Consider the following 6,395-nt stretch of genomic DNA (forward strand, 5'->3'; position numbering starts at 1 on the left):
ATGTAGTGAGTGACAGCAGCACCAGCATCTCAGTTTACCCACAATTCACTATGTCCATGAACCCCTGGATCTGCAGCCTTATCTAAAGGGAATTAACATTAACTACCAAAAGCTAAACTAAACAAGTAAGTTTTTAGTCTAGACTTAAAGATTGAGACTGTGTCTGAGTCCCGAACATTATCGGGGAGATTATTCCAGAGTTGGGGCGCTTTATAAGAGAAAGCTCTTCCTCCTGCAGAGCTTCTCTGAATTTTGGGAACTACTAGGAAGCCAGCACCCTGTGATCTAAGTAATCGTGGTGGTTCATAATAGGAGATAAGGTCTCTCAGATACTCAGGAGCGAGCCCATGTAGGGCTTTATACGTTAACAGGAGAATTTTATAGTCTATGCGGAATTTGACTGGAAGCCAGTGAAGAGCTGATAGGACTGGACTAATATGGTCAAATTTTCTAGTTTTAGTAAGGACCCTGGCTGCAGCATTTTGAACTAGCTGAAGTTTATTTAAGTTACTGCTAGAACATCCTGACAGTAGCGCATTACAGTAGTCTAGCCTTGACGTAATGAAGGCATGTACTAATTTTTCTGCGTCATGTAAGGATAAAGCATTTCTTAGCTTGGCGATGTTACGGAGATGTAGAAAAGCTGTTTTAGTAACATTAGATATGTGTTTATCAAATGCTAGATCTGAATCTATGATAACGCCAAGATTTTTAGCTGTTGAACCAGGTGTGACTGAGAAGTCGGCCAGATTCAACATTAGGTGTGATAATTTATTTCTAAATATAATCTGGCTGAAACTCTGAAAGACTACAACGGAAAAGAGCCTTGTATATGGGAAAACTATAGTTACACAGTGAGCATGCCATCATAATTTTCCAAGCTCCAAACAAACTAGCTTAAACAACATCAATCCAATCATACCTGAACACACGAGACATGGGGCAGGATTAGTGTCTCTCTCTCTTTTTCTGTCTCTCTCTCTCTCTCTCTCTGTCTGTCTGTCTCTGTCTGTCTCTCTCTCTCGCCCTCTCTCTCTCTCTTTTTCTGTCTCTCTCTCTGTCTGTCTGTCTCTCTCTCTCACCCTCTCTGTCTCTCTCTGTCTGTCTGTCTGTCTCTCTCTCTCGCCCTCTCTGTCTGTCTGTCTCTCTCTCTCTGTCTGTCTCTCTCTCTCCCGCCCTCTCTCTCTCTCTCTTTTTCTGTCCCTCTCTCTCTGTCTGTCTGTCTCGCTCTCTCGCCCTCTCTGTCTGTCTCTCTCTCTCTCTCTTTCTGTCTCTCTCTCTGTCTGTCTGTCTGTCTCTCTCTCTCTCGCCCTCTCTCTCTCTTTTTCTGTCCCTCTCTCTCTGTCTGTCTGTCTGTCTGTCTGTCTCTCTCTCGCCCTCTCTCTCTCTCTCTCTCTCTCCTGCATAAGGCATGAAAAAAACAACGAGGTGCGTGCGGCACATTAAAAGTACTGTTTGCACTTAAAAGTTTGGGAAAAAACATTACACATACACGTGAAGCATTACTGCGACTTCACAACCGTGGTGTTTATCCTTAGCAGTGACTAAAAGACTCTTTTCATTCTTAGAAAGAGAACTTAGAGGAATCGCCGGCTTACCCGTCTCATCGTGTTGCACTAATTAATGCCCCACCTACAACCAACAACGGGGGAACCCCATAACATTTCACAGTAGTCTTCACTCATCACTCCGCAAGGACTCTGAGTAATGCTTTAGTGAAGTTCACAACAACTGCACAATAATATTCAGATAAAATAAACATTTGAAAAGCAGCCAGAATCAATATTATTATGGCTACACTCTCACACGTTCACTCAAGTTTGCTGATGGTGGAGTGGATGGGCACTGACATCTCAGGGAGCCCTCATGTCTCTGTTATCTTTCCAGTTTCTCCCTTTTAGTTAGGCTGTAATAACTTGACCTGCTGGAGTCTGTGCTGCACTCTGTCAATACCGTTAATACTGTAACCTGTCACTCTTTACAGAACTGACTCTGCCTTGATTGGGTGCCCACTGCTCGCCAGCCGGTTTGACCACTATAGAGCTTCATGTTGTACAACAAAGTGCAATCCTCACCCTGAACTGACCCTCCTGATGCTGCTGCTGCTGCTGCTGCATAAACTCAAAGTAATCTGATACTTTTTTAAATCCAACAACTGGGGAAATTCCACCTCCGCATTTAACCCATCCGTGAAGTGAAACACCACATACACACTAGTGAGCACACTTGCCCGAAGCAGTGGGCAGCTTTATCCACGGCGCCCGGGGAGCAATTGGGGGTTAGGTGTCTTGCTCAAGGACAGCTCAGTCATGGACACAGGGCCAGTTCCCTAACCTCCAGCCCATGACTGCCCCCAAATTAACCATAAACCATTAACCATTAACTAACCATTGCTCCACCTGTTTTCCCCGCTTTGTACTATAATACTTTATACTAACAATGTTTGCTATCCGGTGTTGACCAACGGAGGATGGATTCCCCTTTTGACATCATTAAGATGTAAATAAAGCCATTCAGAGTTGTTAACTGTGAAATGGTTCTTTGTAAAGAAACTTACTAAATCAGATTTCTTTATGGTGGTAGTGACAGGAACCACAGGTCACAATATCTGTGACATGCAAATACAGCCATTTTATTTAATGTCCCTGCCTGTACCTCTCCACAGTCTTTAGTGTATATAAAGGTACATTTTAGGCCAACTTCTTGTTTTTAATCTATTATAAAATGTCATATTTGTAACCATTTTATACAACCCTCTTTCCAAAAAGGTTGTGATGCTAATAAATAAAAAACAAATAAAACAAAATACAACGATGTGCAAATTATTTAAAGTCTAAATTTAATTGTAAATAGTACAAAGACAACACATCAAATGTTGAAACTGAGCCTTGCACAACGTCCTTTGTTGCCTTATCCCATCTTTTTTGGAATGTGTTGTTATCAAATTCAAAATGGAAAAATTTTCCTGTTTCAACCTTTGATATGTTATCTTCTCACATGATTTGCACATCATTCTGTTTGTATTTAGATCTTGCATGGCATCCCTGTGACGGAGCTGCCCTCCGCCACAATGTACATATGTTTGAACTTTCTAGGTAATGGGGACATTTCATACTCAGAGACACAAACTGTTTTTAAATAGCATTTATTGATTGAGTGGTTATGCTGGGGAACAAGAGTAAACCTGCAGAGAAAAGAAACAAAACTTAATGGTGAATGTGAATGTTTTATTATTTGTAAATTTAGATTGATTTAGTGATGTAATGAAACATATATTATAAACTAACATTATTGAAACACTTGGGGAAGGCAACAAGTACTTACCTGTGAATAGACTCCAGAGGAAGGTAGCCGTGTTTTCAGTCAGGGAGGAAAACAGGACCCTTTGTTTGCTGCGTTTTTATAGTGAACTTTCCCCCCCCCCCCCCGCGCAAAAACCGGAAGTGACGTCACAGCACTTCCTGTTTAGCTCTATAAAAGCCCTAGATGGACCAGAATGAGCCAGTCTTGTGAGAGAGGTAATGGAATGTGGTTGAAGCCTAAAACCCTCTCAAGTTGTGATTGAATAACTGACTATTCAAATTAAGCTGTATATGTTTGTAGATATTTTTCTTTTGGCATTGGATAAATTGCGTTTTTTTGTTTGGTTTTTCACTGGGATTTAATAAACACCGATTTTTGCACCCCAAACTGGAACGTACCCACGTGTCTTTTCCGTCGGACCATCACAATCCCAACTGTTTGGGTAAATGGGACTGTATAATAACTTTCTGTGACAGAGCTTTTAGAGAAATGAAACCCTGCAGATGAATGATTTACTTTTTTCGCCACTGTATTATCCAGGACGTTGGATAAAAACAGTGAAATTTCACTCAAAGGCTAAAATCCTAATATTCTTCTATTTTTCTTGTGCTTTGCTTTAAGGATGTTTAATAAGGTAAACCTGGATTTGCAGCTAATCTTAGAAAACATGTGACATTATTATTCTGTACAACATATAGTTTACAATTATGTATGAATTAAGTTGAAGATGTTGTTTCATGACATATTTCCTACTTTTTAGTTTGTGTATTAAGGTATGTCAAACTTGATCACAAAAGGATTTTTAAGGCTTTTACAATATAGATTCTCATTGTATAGCAATATACAATATAGCAAACGTTTTAGGAGCTTATACTGCCCTCTTGTGCAAAATCATGGAAGTGCAAATCTTCAAATTTTTCACTCTGCTGAAAATGTTAAATTAGTCAGAAGTTCCTGAATCTTCTATTTCTGTTTGTATAGTTAAGCTGTTTCTGAAGTGCAGTGTATTTTATTGTGAGAATACCTTGAAACTACCTTGACAATGCATAGTTTTATCAACCTTTTCATTATAAACTATTCATTTTTCAAAATATCTGCATAATGAAATCTGTCATTTGTGAACAAAATCATTCAGAGTGGTGTGATGTGAAATGTTCCATTCTAGAGGAAATTACTGGGTCAGAATTGATAACAGTGGTAGTGATGGGAACCTCACTGATGCCTGAGACATTGTTTTCAATCATTTTGAGGGAAGGTTTCAGCCTAAAACTTATTTTTTAACATTTATTCACACATGTACATGCAGGGCATCATAAGGCAAGGCATTCCCACAGGAAAAAACAAACTTTTTTTTGTTTTTCCCTGATTTACTGCTATTTTACACTTCATATAATAGCTCAGAAGTCACATGTAGGATCATTGGTATCTTTGGATAGTATCCACTCTATTTGTAAATGGTACATGAGCTAGCATAGGTTCCACTGCTGCCTGAAAGCTCCAGCTCAGTCTGCAAAGTTGTATTATATCATAACAAATGCAATACTGAAAATCATGGCAACCCAGGCAAAAAACACCTAAAACTTCGAGTTGTCTCTGGACTTGCAGACATGTGACCACACACATTACTGAGAAAGTCCACGCAGCTGTAAGGTTGTTTAAATCTTATATTCATCTGAGCCATAAGGGGGATATTGTGGACTTTCTGCAAAGTTCCAGAGAAGCCTCTTGGGATGCTGGCTTCAGCAAGCTTTGCTTGTGGAGTCACCCAAAATTAAAACACAAGCTGCAAAAAATAACAAGTAACACAAAAATAGACATATAAATAAAGAATGTCTTAATAAGTAACATACAATTTATATACAAATGTTCAGAATTTGGTCACTGTATCAACCACTGAAGTGAGTCAAGCTGAACTGCCCTTACAGGCATGCAGCCTCAGAGATCAGATGGGATGAGCACTTCAATGGGGGTCACAAGATATAAAGAAAAGTCTATGAGACTGCAGGCCGCAGGGCCAGGGTCCAGGGTCCAGGGTCCAGGGGTTTAAATTGGGCAAGTAAGTTGAACACAAAGATGATTTAGATTTGCTAATGTATCAGTCATATTACTAGATGTGACTGAATTTCTTTAATATGAATATTTTGAATCAGCCGCCAGAAAATGTTTTACATAGAAATTAAAAAATAAGGGCACACAGGGGGTCACTAGGACAGGAACCATTGCCATAAGAGATGATGTGCATCTCAGATTTCATTGTTGTTTTAGTCAAATCTTTGTGAGAGATATTTAAATTTGCGTGGGTGTGGATGCATATATCTGCATGTATAACGCTTCAATCTAAGATCAAAAGATAATACTCCTTTCTTTTTCCATATAGCCAGTTAAGACGAGTTAGGTTCACCTGGGAATTAAAACTTTCCTAGGACTCCTATAGTCTAGAGCCAACCCTGCATCTACATATATAGCGTAGATGTTAGACTTTTTAAGTCTGTAGTTCAGTGAATTTTCAAAACAAACAATAAATTGCTGACTTAAATGTTATCAAGGGTCTTTAAAATAAATAAATGCTATCAAATAAAAACATATAAATATTGGTATACTTCAGTTAATAAGTGAAAACAGTGAGTTACTTGCTAGAATCACTTAAACCAGCCAGCCAGCACACTGACTGTCTTTTGGAGTTTAAAATATCATACGAGTACAGTAAAGACATTTACCAAGCGTAATTCTTGCTTAAAGTCATTGATTAAGCTCAGTCAACAATTGCCCACATTTATCTCGATGGCTCCTGGTCAGGTCAGGCCTTGGCTGCATCATCATATCTTTGTGGGTAATTTGAAAAAGTGCCTGAACAATTCCAGCGCTCGATCACGACTGCTATTGAATCATGACAGTGGATTGTAGACATACACATGCTCCAGTGATGTTGCAATGTTTCTTCGGACCTGCAATCCATTCTCACTGATTTCATCTGGTCTTCCTAAAGGACTATTATTAGGAACAACCACGTTGACAAAGTATTTGTAGGCATAAATTTCAATGTCACCAGTGTTGTGCACTCCTACACTTCTCTCAGTGAAATACCTCAGAAG

At 39.2% G+C, this 6,395-nt stretch overlaps 1 long non-coding RNA gene across 1 annotated transcript; it reads right to left on the reverse strand.

Annotated features, from left to right (window-relative positions):
- Positions 1 to 3,129: 3,129 nt before the first annotated feature.
- LOC119262939 lies at positions 3,130 to 3,416 on the reverse strand. Its single transcript, XR_005130004.1, has 2 exons — positions 3,325 to 3,416; positions 3,130 to 3,184 (listed from the first exon to the last, which is right to left on the reverse strand). It is a non-coding gene; the product is annotated as an uncharacterized LOC119262939 (long non-coding RNA).
- Positions 3,417 to 6,395: the final 2,979 nt, after the last annotated feature.

Source organism: Pygocentrus nattereri, chromosome 1, assembly GCF_015220715.1.
Source record: "Pygocentrus nattereri isolate fPygNat1 chromosome 1, fPygNat1.pri, whole genome shotgun sequence".
In the NCBI taxonomy this organism is placed as follows: Eukaryota; Metazoa; Chordata; class Actinopteri; order Characiformes; family Serrasalmidae; genus Pygocentrus; species Pygocentrus nattereri.